Source organism: Lutra lutra, chromosome 7 (assembly GCF_902655055.1).
Source record: "Lutra lutra chromosome 7, mLutLut1.2, whole genome shotgun sequence".
In the NCBI taxonomy this organism is placed as follows: domain Eukaryota; kingdom Metazoa; phylum Chordata; class Mammalia; order Carnivora; family Mustelidae; genus Lutra; species Lutra lutra.
Genome location: NC_062284.1, coordinates 110,174,809 through 110,190,488, shown reverse-complemented (window position 1 = coordinate 110,190,488; position 15,680 = coordinate 110,174,809). Strand labels below are relative to the sequence as shown.

The 15,680-nt window shown below is 44.6% G+C and overlaps 1 protein-coding gene across 2 annotated transcripts in view; it reads right to left on the bottom strand.

Annotated features, from left to right (window-relative positions):
- The window catches only part of RHOJ (ras homolog family member J), an 82,683-nt gene that overhangs the window by 27,023 nt on the left and 39,980 nt on the right, over positions 1 to 15,680 (bottom strand). The gene's annotated exons all lie outside the window — the stretch shown is intronic.

The window sequence follows — 15,680 nt, the reverse complement described above, 5'->3', positions numbered from 1 at the left end:
GTGCCGCGAGGGTGCTCTGTAGGCTACTCATGGATCCCGATTAGGCCCTGGAATATCAAGCTCTTGAAAGGAAAAGGTTGCTGGATCCTTTCTTGGTTTGGTTATTTTTTTCTTTTATTTCATTTGAGCCATGTTTCAGGATATAGAACTGTGTGAGCAACTTCTCTGTTCGAAATCTTTCTGCTATAGTCTGTCTCTGAAATGTTAATAAAACCATGAAAACCAAGACTAGTGACTCACCTACCTATTTTATAGTCTATAAGGCAAAGCTAATAATGAAATGAGAAGGGCTTAACATTTATTTTTAAAAAGTTTTTTTTTTAAAGATTAAATAAGTGCTTTAGCCCACCTGATTTATTACAATATTGAATGTTAGGTGCAAAAGGAGATGTTGTCCGGGTTTGCTTTCATAGACCTGAAGGGTGTACATAGAGTGGAAAGTTGACAGTTTGATTTACCTAGCAGGCTTACTGCCTTGCCGAGTAATTGTGCCCCAAAGGGAGAAGTAATAGAGGGATACAGACCACTCTGTACACGTCTGGAAATGAAATAGAGTCCCAACTTGAAATTAAACCGAGACGCATCACATGGAATGCAAAAGAAATACAACCTCATGGTGAATAGAAAGAGTGAATTTAAGCCCCCCCCCCCTTTAATCTTTTTAGAAAAAGGAAGTAAAATGTGAGGGAGACTGTGATTTTTCCCCTACTTAATAAAAAAATGTGCAAATACTGTATAAAAATGATTTTTGTTCCTCCAACCATTAGCTATGCAGGAAAGACAGATCTATGGCGGAGGAACCTTTGTCACCGGCTTCCCGCCCCTGCCCACCACCCCGCGTTCTCCAGCCTGTTTCAGAGCTGCTGATTCAGGACTGATTGGACCGGTATTGGTTCTCAGGTTCCTGGGCTACACGAAGGCTAAGTACCTCTCAAAGTCTCATCCTCTGAAAAGCATTGGTTTAAAAGCGCTGCCTCCCTAGACACCGGGAACGATGTTTCTCATCTACCCAGATCGACACGTGTGCGGCTGGATAACGGGGCTGCAGCCGCTCGCCCGGAGCAGCTTTCAAACGTAGACCTGGCGGACCCAGCTCCACGCAACGCCGGCGACCATGCTGACAGAAGAGGGGCTTCCCAACGTTTTGATTTCCTTTCCTATCAGGCGAGCAATGGGAATGAAGGTGAGACTGTGTCGTCCGAGCTCTGTCCGGACCTATTTCCCCTCTCCCTGCATGCTTGGCGCACACTCAGATGTTCCTAAAGTCTGCCGAAATGGTTTCTTTCATGACCAATTCGCTACCTAGTCATGGGTCAGGAATGAAGGGAAGAAATCCAACCATTACAGCATGGAATTTCCTGCTCTGGTGAGCCCAGGACAGGCGGGTCGGGGGTGGAGGGGGAGGCAAGGGTTGTTCTGGGGACCCTCCTGGAGCGTCCCACGATCTGCAGGCCCAGGACCATCTCCAGCGTGAGCACCAGATGCCAGGTCATCCTCACGGCCCCCGTGGGCGCTGCAAATGTTCCTCATCAATGGCTCTGACCTCTGTTGTAGGAGTGCTGCGGGCTCATCCCTCCGGCCCCACCCTTTGCTCCCCCTGCAGCCTTTGGGAGGAGACTCCGGCAGAGTTTGCCCTCTGTCTGTCCTTCCCAAGGTTTACGGGGTTCCTGGACCGCACTCAGTGTTGGGACTACAAAGACCAGCTAGAATCCCTCCTGTCCTGGAGGGTGGGGAGGAGGGGTTCACCCGCAAGGCCTGGCTGGGCACAGTGCCACGTGGTAAACACCCTGCCGGAGCAGCGTGGAGGGCTGTGGGAGCACACAGTAGGGCCATTACTGTTTTACTGGGCATGCGCTCATGTGTGTGCGTGCCGGCGGGGGAGGGACCATGCGCGGCGCACGCACGCACGCACGCGCACACATGCAACGCGTGTCAGAAGACTTTTGGGAGGACGGGTGTAAGCTGCGTCCCAAGGGTGGCTGTGAGTTACTCAGGGCACACTAGGGGAGGGACGAGGGGTGGCTCACCAGCTAACCCGGGTTTACTGGGGGAGGTGGGGCTGAATAGGTGAGCGCACAGTGCCTGGTGGTCCTGACGCACTAATTTAGACTTTTCCCCAAAGGGTTTGCGAAGCTACGAAAGTCCCGAATTCTTTCTCCCAAAGAAAGTGAAAGAGAAGGAATTGAAATAATTTCCTGTATTAAGGAAAAAGGGTGTGTGTGTGCATTTTTCAGGTAGAAGTCTCATTGGCTTTCAGCTTTGTTGGAGAATGGCCATCTACTCTGTGTATTTGGCCAGCCCTGGTGGAGGGATCCCAAAAGGAGGGGCAGCGCTTGTACCCCTAGCCCTGGCAATCACTGTTATTCTCTCTTTTCTGCTCTTTCAGTCTCCCATTTTATTGGAGGGAGATAAGTGGATCCCACGGATGATGCTAGGGAACACAAAGGGACAGAACTAAGCATTAATCATCATAGGCTGTCCAGACTGCAAATGGCTTTATGAGTCCTTATCTTAAAGGAGCAGTGGATGCCTTATGGCTTGCCAACCTGTGTCCTACAAAGTTCTTCAGTTTGGAAACACACGACAGCACGAAAGGCCCTACGATGCTGATAGTAAATGTAGTGAAGATGAAAGAGCAAGATCTTCTAAGTCCCATGGTTCTGTGTTGCACACCTACCTTTGCTGTTCACCATTTGTGTGATCTTGGGAAAGTCACCTAACATCTCTGAGCCCTGCCTTATTTGTTAAAAATGGGGATAACATCACCTACCAAAGAGAGCACCTGTAAAGAGCATGTTAAATGAGAAAATGCCTGGCACACAGCCTGGTCTGTAGGAAGCGTTGAACGATTATTACCCTCCCCTCCCCTCCTTCAACAAAGGCTTCCTGAACCTTTAGTAAGGACAGGGACCTGTCTTGCTGTCCACTGAATCCCCAGCGCTGATTAACTGGCACAAAAATTCATAATATTTGTGAATTTCTGGTCACTTTTTTTTTTTAACTTTATTTATTTGAGAGACTGAGAGTCAGATCACAGAGGGAAAGGGAAAGGGAGAAGGAGAAGCAGACTCGCCACTGAGCAGGGAGCCCAATGCAGGGCCCCATCCCAGGACCCTGAGATCCTGACCTGAGCTAAAGGCAGAAGCTAAACCCACTGAGACACCCAGGCGCCCCTACTGGTCACTTTCTACCCCCAAATGATAGCTATTTAGATCTCTGTCTTCTATCTCCCACTGCATAGGAAGACCCTGGAGGAAGAATGTCCATACTTCCTATCCCACACGGTACACAGCACTGTTCCTAGTACACACAGTTGAGGCTGAGCACATGGTACAGAAACAGAACACCAGGGGCAACTCAGGTGGAAGAAATCCTTCAAAATGCACCAAGCTGCAGTAGAAGCCCCCTGGCAGGACATGGACTGCTGGGAAGGCGCAGCCAGCTAATCTGCCTGGCAGACTGCGGTCAGGCTATGGTCAGGCTACGATCCCAGAACACCATCTATTCTTGGAGCTATTAGAGTTGTTTACTGAGTGTAGAGGGGTTTTAAAGAGAGTGGGTCAGATGACCTGATAATGGCTGTTGGTTCTCTCAGTAAAGTGTGAAAAGTTGCCAGCGACCTGTTAAGATGTAAAATGAAGGCCTTCTCCAAATCCTTTAAGATCTTTGCTTCCTTGTGGTTCTTTGCACAGACGGGAGTGGTTAATTTTGTGAGCTGAACGAGGTGCTAATGAAGTCGAAGTCGGGGGTGGGATCTCTTCAGCATCACCCAGAAAGAAAATGTCCCAGGTGGGATCAGAACCTGCTCCCTTGGCATTTCAGTCCCCTTGTGTCTGGCCCCATGTGTCATTTGCAAACCTGGATGAGGAAGTGTTGGTCATTCCCCGAAAGCCAGGTCAGACCCTCAGCCCAGCTCATGAGCAGCACGAGGCACTTGAGCCAAAGTCCCTCCCTTGTTAGGTGGTGGGCTGGCCATCTCATCCAGCAGGAGCAGTCTTTGGAAGTCAACATGATGCATCAATGATGAAGCCAAAGAACCGCATGGTGGAAATGCCAGGTCAGCTGGGAGGAAGCCGCCCTTTCCTTCCCAGCACCTAGCTAGCTGTCTGCATGGCTCGTGTGGAGTATACTCTGGGAGGTAGGCTGAAGCAGACCCAATGAGGTGTGTGCATGTAATACCATAAAGGTGCTATTTTGGAGGAAGAAACACTAGGTGATATACCTAGCAAGAAATAGAATTTTAAAGAAGATAAAAAATGTGGCTCTCAGGTAAATACAGGATGAAGATAGGTCAAAGATTTATTAACTTATTGATGAGGGAACCAGTAAGGTGACAAATCTTATACAAGGAGCATTTTGAAGAACTGACATTTAGAGGTACTTAAAAAGAAGAGGGGTTGGAGGAAGTGGCTAGGTTCAATGGGAAACTAGTTGTTGTTCTGTGGAAAAGATAGCCTTCCGTGTTTTCTTTTCTACTAAATGGGAATTCTTTGCGTGTCCACCTGAGAAGATTTATAAGCTAACATGCACCTTCTGAAAGTCCCAAGTTTTTAGTTAGCAGAATCACACAAAGGTACATTCCCTTAGATTGTTAGTCCCTGGGGGGAGGGTTGCCCCTACAAGACAGCGAAAGGAGAGTTTCATGCTCTTAGCCTTATATCCAAGTTTCAGATAATTTTTGTTCATGTCTGAATCCAAGTCCATGCTTTGTGACTCATTTGCTGAGATGTTGGGCAAACCAGTAGGTCTCTCACCTGGGAAATGAACAAATCATCTTTACCCTAAGGGGCCATAAAAACTCTTTCTAAGCTGTTCAAAGTCAGGGGTAATCATCACAACAGTCTGTCTGTGTCTAAGAATTTAAATGAAAATTCTTGATCATGACTTTGATCATGCCTAGCTGACCGGACACCTTCAGGAGCAGCCTCACCTTTCCCCTCTCTGAACTGACCCTTATCCCCTACTCTTCTTCCTTTCTGGAAGAGCCTGTCTGGGGCAGTGAGTTACCTAGCTTCCCTGGTCACTCTTAGGAGCTGCCTGTGTGTGTTTGTGACTTGGTTGAAGCCTCAGAGTGCACATGTTCCTTTTATAAGGGACCAGTTCAGAAGCATCTGAGACTTTCTTCAAATTAAAATAAGTTAGGGCATGCCTGGGTGGCTCAGTTGGTTAAGTGTCTGCCTTTGGCCCAGGTCATGATCCCAGAGTCCTGGGATCAAGCCCTGTGTCCGGTTCCCTGTTCAGCGGGGAACCTACTTCTCCCTCTGCCTCTGCCCTTCCCCACTGCCCATGCTCTCTCTTTCTGACAAATAAAAATCCTTAAAAAAAAGGTAGTTTAGAAAAATGTATGAAACTAGAAATAAAAGATACATTTTCCTAAATAAGAATGTTGGTGAATTCCTTCCTGGTCAGTTTCAAACTTCCAGCATTCACGATCCTCTTTCTTCATGTGGGTTGAAACCTTTCTCACCCGTCTACACTGACCTACCCCAGCTAGCTTTTCCCCCTTCTTTGCTTCTTTGCTGAGCAGCAGGCTCTCCCTTTCCCTCTACCCTTTTCCTCCCCTACTTATTCCCCAAATACGAGTCACCTGGGGATGTCTCTTATTTGATGTGCGGGCATGAGGTCTTGTTTCTGTAGAACACAGACCAAGGAGAAAACCCAACACGCTACCCAAGAATCTGTTCAGATTCTGAGTTGAGGTCTTGTTGTTGTTATTAGTGTTGTTGTCATTGTTGGGTCTGTATATGGGTCCTACAAAAATGAGAATTCCATGTGAACTGGCTACCACATATCTGCAGGCATCTTCCACCCCTGGTCATGTTTCTTTCTCTTCTAGGCATTTAGGAATCATGACAGGGGATTGGGTTTGTGGTTATTTTGAGGTGTAACCGCCCTGGATTTTAAGGTGGAAGAACTGGTTGGAACTGTGGACTCACTACAAATGAACTCTGGGAGCTTGAGCAAGCCACAGCTTCCTTAAGTCTTGATTTTTCTTATTGGAAGTTTGGGGAGCAAGAGAGAGCGTGGGTATGATGATTTTGTACAGCAAAGCTCACACAAGTGGAAGGAGGCATCACTGAACAAATGGCTTCTTAAAGAACAATAACTTTGAGGACAGAGCTTGTGGGAACGAAGCTGCCTTGGTTCTGGGCGTGGAGTGTGCATTCAGGAAAGGTCTGCTCTTGCCAGTACTTGTCTGATGATGGAAGAGAAGGAGGAGGAGGAGGATGGGGCAGAGCTTGTTTAGTTCTAGGACTCTTGGAGCCAACTGGGGATGAACACACTTATAGTATGTTCCTGTCAAGGGTTTTCAAGGAATTTCACAAAGCCATGATTCCATGACATCCACATCCTGGAATTTCGGAGTTCTTCTTGGCCTCACTTTTCCTTCCACGACATTCATCCTGCCAATTCTACCTGCTTGGAAGCTTGGGAATCTGAGTCCTCTTTACTATCCTTGCAGCTGTCCCTGTGCAGGCCCTACTTCCCAGGCTTGTCAATGGCCAAAGCTGCCTAATCCACATCCGGCCTCCAGGCTCAGCTGCTGTGCTTTCCTTACTGCCATCAGAGTTCACGCAGCTGTGGCTCCCGAACATCTCCAAGATAAACTTCAAATACCTTCCAAGAGTTTACAGAGTCCTTGTAGTCTGGTCCTGGCTTACTCTTCCAGCTCTCTTTTATTTTATTTTATTTTTTTTTTTTACCATCCAGTGATCCACAGTTGTTACAATCTATTTTACTCATGATGCCTTTGCTTAAGCTAGTCCCTCCGGAATTCTGGAAAAAGAAATTCTGGAATGCTCTCTCTGCACTTGTCAGTCTGGAAAACTCCCACAACCATAATACTCCCTTCCATAACTTTTTCTTGATTCCCTCCAAATACATTAAGCCTCTTTCTAGGCCTCCTTGCTCCTGAGCCATACAGCATTGCACATTATTTATTCTCACCTCTCAGAGCTCAGCGTGGGCCGGCCCTGTAACTCCACAAACAGTGGCTGAGTGACTGATAAGTGCATTAAACTCTACCCAAGTGGAAGGTTTTCTCTGAGACATTTATTTTCTGTAGATGAGTCTTAGGCGTTTCCCAGAGGGTCACCATGAGCTTTTCTGTACAGTAACGGGCAGGATGGGGTCACCAGCAATGGCGTCCTCCACTGGAGCTGGCCCACCTACTGTGAGAGATTGCCCTGGCAGTGGGGCTTTGCTGGCTGGGATCTGTGTTTGGAGCCCTCTGCCACTTTTCCAGACAACTCTCACCAGCCTGGGGCTGCCGGATTCTAGGCCAGTAGGGCCGGACCACTGCCAAGATGTCCTGAGGTTCACTGGGGCTGTGAAAGCCATAGTAGCCAGGCAGCTTGGCATTAGCCACAGAGTACAGGGGAGCTGTCTTTTAATGAAGACTTTGGGAAGAAGTGACTGAATGATAAGTGAAGCCTGCACACAGGGGCTTGTCGTGGCAAACCAGAGCATTTTTTTTGCAGGATCCCTGTATAAAGAGATACGTTTAAAAAATGCCAGCTTCTTCATAAATTGCTTAAAGAACCTTCATAATTACTGGGTTTGCCGTGAAGTATGGTGGAATAGATGCCTAAGTTGGAGGCAGAAACGTTCAATTTTAGCCTTTTGACGCTGTGATGGAAATGTTTCACGGCAGCCACCATGGGGAGCTAGTTAAAAACACGGATTCCCTGGTTTCACACCCTGCCCCTAAGATTTTGACGGAATAGGTGTGGGACAGGACCCAGATGTTTGCCTTTTTTTTAGTTTTTACAAATATTTTATTTTTTCATTTGTCGGGTAGGGGAGAGAGCGCACAAGCAGGGGGAGTGGCAGAGGGAGAGGGAGAAGCACACTCCCTGCTAAGCAGGGATCTTGAAATGGGGCTCCATCCTAGGATCTGAGATCATGACCTGAGCTCAAGGCAGACAGACACTCAACCATCTGAGCCTTGTAGGCACCCCAGATGTCTGCGTTTTAACCAAGCTCTTCAGGAGACTGATTCAGATCTGAACCTCTGTTTTCTCATCTTCAAGATGGGACTAATGACAACTTGATTACTCTAGAGTAATCCACTTCAGACAGGTGTTGTGAATATTAGATGAAATAATATGTGGGAAAATCGTAAAGTTTACCGAATGCTGCACAGATATCTTTTTGGCCATGTCTGACCTATACAATAGGGGAATGAGGCACTTTGGGTATAACGGCACTCTCCCCTCCTTGTTTAGAAATAGTCACCACGGAAATGCAAAGATTGGGTGAAGATGAAGGTGGACTGGTGTGTTCCTGTGAAGAATTTTCGAAGAATTATTGGCCCATAAAAATTCCATCAGGTACCAGCTATAAGTACTTAGAAAATATGATGGAAAGTATCCTTTTCAAAATGACAACAAAAACTATAAACTGCCTAGTAATGTGCAAGACCTTTCTGGAAAAAGCACTCTGCAGAGCAACATAAAAGAAGGGCATGGAGAAACACAGATCTGGACAAGAAGCTCTGTATTAAAAAGATGTTAAGCTTCCTCAGTTTAATAAGTTTAAAATAATTCCAATAGGATTTTTGAACTGGGAACCCCTCAGAGTGATTACAGTCATTATATGGAAAGTGAAATTGGTGAGGATAGCTAATAATTAAAAAATGATAGGATAAGTGGGTTAATATACATTAACATGTATTATAAGGTTATACTAATTAAAGAAGCATGGCACCGGCATGAGAATCAATGAAACGGAACAGGAATCTCAGCCACAGAGCCGATGCTACCTGTGTAAGAATTTAGTATATAAATGGCAGTGAAGAAAGATGAAGTAGTCAATATATTGTATTTAGACAGTTGGTTACTATTTGGAGATAAAACAGCAAGTGAAGAACACCATAAAGAAAATGATCAATACATTTGATTTGAAAAAAGGAAAGAAACATAAGTGTACTGGGAAAACATAATCATGATATATGAAGGTTAAAGAAGGTTATCTTTGATACATAGGGTATATTCTAATCAATAAGAATAATAACTGATCCAAAAGAAAAAAATAAAGAATATGTATAATTTACAAATAAATTAAGGGCCAGTGAATATTGGAGTGAAAATATTCAAGTTAAACAAGATATAACCTCTGGCCTATCAAATTGACAAAATGAAGAGAGTGGCACCCAGTGTTGGTGAATACAAGAATGTGGAGGAAATGTAAATTGGTTCAAGTTTTCTGGCAAGCCATTTTTCCATATAGATCAAACGCCGAAATACGGGTCTGTCTCTGACTCAGCAATTCTATCTCTACGGTGTATCCCCAGGAATAATCATACATATGCACAACAATATATTCCTATAAGACAGTTTATCACCAAAGTATTTATAGTTGCTAACAGAAACCTAAAAGTGCAGTAATTGGGAATTGGTCCCCTTCAGTTATGGAGCAACCTTACATTGTAAACTTTTATTTTATTTTATATTTTTTAAAGATTTATGTATTTATATTAGAGGGAGAAAGAGCTCTGGGGAAGGGACAGAGGGAGTGGGAGAGAGAGAATCTCAAGCAATCTCCATGCTTCGCAAGGAGTCCAATGCGGGGCTGGATCTCATGACCCTGAGATCAGACTTGATCTGAAACCAAGAGTCTGACCCTCAAAGGACTGCCCCACTCAAGCAACCCCCAAATGTAACCTTTTAAACAATAGTGAGAAGTGAGGTAAAATAGTGAGGATATAATGTCTGATAGGAGATAAAATTCTGTATTGCCTCTATAAAAATATTTACAGAAAATGCTTTTTATTTTTTTCTGTACTTTGTTATCTTGAACACGTAAGTCAGAAAAAAAATGATATTTGGGTGCTCCTCAGTTGTGGTTATCGTTTTATGATTATCACTGTTCTATACAGATTAGATTAAATGTCATCTGGGTTGTCTTCTTCTTGGTTGCTGATGCTTTCCTTGTCTATCACTCTGACTGTAAGTGAAAGATAAAGACACCAAAGCGGGATTCAAATCATAAACCATAGCACTGCTTCTTAAATTCATCTTCTCAGTATTTTTCAGAGCCTACCAACAGCCTTGAAGCTTTGTCCCTATCCCCCACTCTTCACCAGCGCTCCTTCTGTACATATTTTAGTCTTCTTTCTGCCAACACAAGGAAGCCCAAGACTTGTGGGGTGCTCTCCATTGGGCTTTGGAGGGGAGGGAAGCTGAGTAGTCAGAGGTATTTTCCCTCTTCCATAGCAGTGGGGTTGGGGATAGGAAGAGGGGGAAGGGGAAGATTATAAACATTTATAAGTTAATATCCTTTCTTGTATACCTGATACATTTATAATGCAGCTGTTTGTTTCACAGGTCAGGGAGGTCACTTGTCGAACTCTGGTGTGATACTAACATCATGTCTTTCTCTTGGAATCCATAGATACTCAGGAGTTTAAACTATTATATTGTCAAGGACATCAGGGGTAGCTGGGATGGCAATTTCTACTGGACCAGAAGGTTAAAGGCTCAAGGGCTGAAAGGGGAATGAGAGATAAGATGATGGCACTCTTGAGTCGTCAGGAATTGGTCAGAAGCAAAATGCGGTTGTGCTGGTGGGAGTCATGTGGACACAGAGTCAGGTGGTTGACAGGTATTTATGAATGGGAAAGGATACTCTACCAAAGAAATGCAAGAAGGAGCCAGGTCCAGCAACTGGAGGGCTCTCTTTCACCTGCCCCCTCATTGGACTTCAGGAATTAAGGGGTTGGGGGCATAAGCACATTACTGGTTCTGCTAAGAGTGAGCCTCTGGAAATGGCTGTTGGTTTCCTTGATGGGAATTTGAGGCTTGGAAGGAACTTGTGCCAAAAATGAGGGTTGTAAAAAGAAGAAATGATAAACAAGTAATCTTGAGGCTTGGAAAATGTTGTGTCATTCCCCTGGGTCATCACTGAGAGGAAATTGACCTCAAAATGTGAGAACATGAGTAAGGGGAGGGAGGCAAGTGATTTGGGCAAATGAGACCATGAAAAGAACTGATTTGCTCAGTAATTTATTTCAGTATTTCAGTAGATTGTACCCTGGCAGCTTGGAGCATAATAAACACCAGTGTGCTTTCTTGTGTGTGGGGATTTCCGAGTGTCTTTGTGAAGTTCTGTGATCTATTTTAGAAAGTGTGCTTCCAGGGGCACCTGGATGGCTCAGTCTGTTAAGTGTCTGCCTTTGGCTCAGGTCATGACCCCAGGGTCCTGGGATTGAGCCCCACATCATGCTCCCTGCCCAGCAGGGAACCTGTTTCTTCCTCTGCCACTTTCTCTGCTGTGCCCTCCTGCTCTCTCTCTGTCAAATAAATAAAATCTTAAAAAAAAAGTGTGCTTCTGGACCTGTGGAAGTATCTACTCTTGCTGCTGTCTGTCTGTCTATCTAGTGTAGAGGCTCATGCAGTCCTGGCTTTCAGAACCACTGGTGGAGCTCATCCAGATACGTCTGATTTGTTTGGATGAACTCCCCTCACCCCGTTTCCCCTCTCTGGCTCAGTAACTGGTGTCCTTCTGTCCCCATCTTCCTTACCAACATCTATTGTCCTCTGTTTTCCCCACACATTGAGGTTCTACAAATGATTAATAACTGACTAGACTGTGAATTCCTTACAGGCAAAGACAAACTTCTAGGATCCAGCAATGTCTTGGAAGTAAGGGTATTTAATAAATGGATATTTGTTGAATGAATGGATAGCCTAAAATCCACCCTTCCAACCCCTGAAGAGAGCATACATTTTACAGATGATCACACCAAACTGATAAATCTCTAATAGGGATTTCAGGAGCATCTGATAGGTTGGAGGAGAGTCTGCAGACTTGCAGCTTTCCGTATACTCAGGAAATCACAGTAGAGGGTCCTGGTGATACTTTCAGGTTTAGAGGCCAGGAGACAATTGTTGAATTGAAATTGATCAATTCTAGAAAACAAGGAAAGCTATTGAGCTCAAGGCTTGGGCTCACTCCAAGATAGACAGTGATGGCATATTTGGCTAGTTCCCAGCACTGACAGTTGAGACAACCCTGATCTGGTATTGTATGATATAATGCAGCCCTTGAGGTCTTCAGTTTCAGGGCCTTAGGGGAGAAGCCCAAGCCCTTGACCTCTGCGGCTCTACCATCACTCTGGCCACCATGCTGCCTGGGAGCCCTGTGGGGGCCAGTCTCGGCTCCTCAGACTCTGCTTCCTGATCTCACTGCCCAGCCAAGAAGGAGAGAGAAAAATAACTGAACACATCTAATTATGTTCCAGATAGTTTTTTTGAAAATATAGAATTAGTGAGGTAAGAGCATTAACCATACATCTTGAGACAAATTCATACTTTCTTTGTTTTTTTAAATCATCACATTGGCTGATTCTTCAACGGTCAACAAGAACTTTTCTTTTTTAGACTTTGGTCTAAAGTCTATAAAGATCAGGTCTTCTGGCTCTCTGTGAGTATGTCATTTATGACTGGTTGTTGTTATATAACCCCAGGAAGAGTAAGAAGAGATCAGCCTTACAAACCAGTAAGTCCTGCCCCACCTAAAAATAGAAATGGCTGGAGAAAATCAGAGATAGACAAGAAGGGGGCAGTGGCCTCACCCAGTGAGAGAAAATACTAAAGAAATGATTTATGATATTATTTAAAGCCTGTGTGCTTTTGAAGTATTCAGGTGAGTGTATTTTTAGCAGATGAGAGAATTAGGAATTGGCACTTGCAAGCAAATGACAGCCAGATGCTCGTGATTAATAACAAACAAGTATCTATTGGATGTCCCTTTGCATGTCATCACCCTGAATTCTGAAGGGTTTTCACCTTCAGAGTTATAGAGGCCTTGACCTTTTATTCAAGAGTAAGGAAAGGCAAGAGAATAAACAATATACATAAAAAATCCAGAGCCAGCAGCGGGGCTAGAAAAATTATCTAAAAATCCAGTCAGGTTCTTCCTATAGAGTTGTGGGAATTTCCCAGTTTCTCTGTTAAAGGTCTCATCTTCACATTCCTTTTCTTAGGAAATACTTCTTACCCCATCTCATGTCCCATTCTGATGCTGTTGTCTTTCTGGGAATGGGACTGGCGGAGTGACTGGAGGGCAGGAAATCCCAGGAGTAGGGAGTGGAAGGGGTGGGAAGGTCTGGAGGACCACAGAGACTGGTGAGAGTTCCAGGGGGTGGGGTGTGGGAGTAGAGGGGGGACTAGCGGTGGGGCAGAATAACAAAATCGTTCTTTCCTCACAGCTGCATGCTGGAGGGCTACAGATCAGGAGGAAGGGATGTTTTTGTGAGGGTTAAAATCAGCTTTAGAAATATTCCTTGACTACTTTTCCAGGGCCAAAAAGTATTTTTTGTATCATGTCTTTCGATGTAACTGTTGTAATAAAGGAATTGGTTTGAGTGGATGGTTCCAGATACGGGAGACAGTTCTTTGATATTGTTTTAATCCTATCCCAAATTCATACCTTGCCATATCCGCAGAGCCTGATTTAATGCAACAATGGTAAAGCAGAATAAAGATCTTCCAAAGGTATCCACCTCCTAATTCCCTAATCCTGTCAATAGGTTACCTTATGTGGCAAAGGAGACTTTGTTAATGTGATTAAAATGATTAAATTAAGGATCTTGAGCTGGGGAGATTTTCCTGGATTACCTGGTGGGCTCAATGTAGTCCCACATGTCCTTATAAGGGAAAGAGGGAGGCGTGGGAGGTGATCAGAGTCAAACATGTCAGAGCTGGAGCAAAAGTTGGAGTGGTACAGAAGGGTCCACAGAAGCTGGAAAAGACTGAGAATGGACTCTCCCCAGAGCCGGTAGGAATACAGCTCTGCCTACACCTTGATTGTAGCCTAGTGAGATACATTTTGGATCTTCAGAAATGTAAGATGATAAGCTTGTAATTTGTTATGGCAGCAATATAAAATGAATACAGTAACTATATTGTAAAATAGCTACTAGTCAAATAAATGTTTGCAAGTCAGTGATGTTTGAGGGGAGAGGACATTCTTTCTCTTGACTTAAAGTTTCTATGTGAAGGGTATCAGTAAGTGTTAAGGCTTGGCCTGACCACCCCTGGGAAAGTGGAGAGAATCAGAATGATCTGATTGCTAAGTGTGGGAGCAACACTTAGCATGCAAGGGCGTGCCTTGCTTAGCACTTCCCACTTCCCCTTTGGGATCTGTCTGCCCAGAAAAGTAAAAGTTCTGCTCTCTCTTTGGAATCAGAGGACTTTGTTTTCCAATGTCTTTTTTTTTTTTTTTTTTTTTTGGTGATGGATTTAGAAGCCCACTGTTACCTATGTGCCTAAGCCCATTCTGGTCTTTTCCTGTTGGATTCTTCTTTCTTTCTTTCTTTTTTTAAAAAAGATTTTATTTATTTATGTATTTGACAGAGAGGTCACGAGTAGTCAGAGTGGCAGTCAGAGAGGCAGGCAGAGCGGCAGAGAGAGAGTCGGGAAGCAGGTTCCCTGCTTAGCGAGAGAGCCTGATGTGGGCCTCGATCCCAGGACCCTGAGACCATGACATGAGCCGAATGCAGAGGCTTAACCCACTGAGCCACCCAGGCGCCCCGGATTCTTCTTTCTTAAGCAGGGAAAAGAGGTCTTATTTATTGAATCCGCTGAAACAACTCATCACATAGGTATGCTTTCTCTTTTCCTTGAATAACTTATTTGTCATTATTTAATTTAGTTATTATGTCTTGCTTAGTTCCAGAGAGTATTTAAGATGGCTTATAATATATCATAATTAAGAAAGAGAAGCAGAGGGAAAATGAAGGAAGGACTGATTAGATGAAACTTGATTAGGGTTAGAATCATGAGAGTCTCCTCCGGGGCTGGCAAGGGTTAAGGCTGGGGAAGCTTGCAAATCTGACCCTGGGCTTCTTTTCGGTCAAAGCAAAGAGGGAAGCCTAATTGGTTAATGATTTGTAGAATCAAAATTGAATGATTTACGGAATATGATAGCAAAACACCAGCAGGTCACTCAAGAGAAACATAAGTATACATAGAACTGAGACTATGGGAAAACTTCCTCTGGGGCTTCATAACGGGACTGCCTATAGAATGTAGGGGCAGGATTCTGAACACTGTGTTGAGTAAACATGGCTGTACACTTCATGATCTATTTTTTACAGTATCCCTCCGTGTAAGTAAATGGCACAATAAAACACACTTGTTTTATTTACATTGAATATTTACTAAGCATCTACTATGGGTCAGAGAAAGTGGTGCTGGGTGACCAAAGCAGAACTGTCCTTGTCTTCAGGGAGTTTATGGTCTAGAGGGGGAGCCAGATACCCTAAAAATAACCCCACACCAGAAAGATGCAAAGTCAGGCACTGAGAGAGTATAAAACACGGGACTCACTCTAGATTGGGGGTCAGGGACAGTGTCTTTGAGGAAGTGACTTTAAGCTGAGATAGCAGTGAGTAAAGTGAGCAAGGCAGGGAGTTATGTGTGTGTGGTGGTGGGAAGAGATCAGGTGTGTGTGTGTGTGTGTGTGTGTGTGTGTGTGTGTTTAAGGGAGAGAGAACAACACACACAGAAGCCTGAGGTAGAAAAGATGTGCAGGAAATGAAAGGTCAAGGTGGTCAGAGTGTAGTAAATGAAGAGGGTGAGCAGACAATGGCCTGGAGAGCTTGTGTGTTTTGTAGCATGAGCAGTAGGAAGCCTTTGAAGGTTTTTGAGGAAGGAAATGACATGTTCTTATTT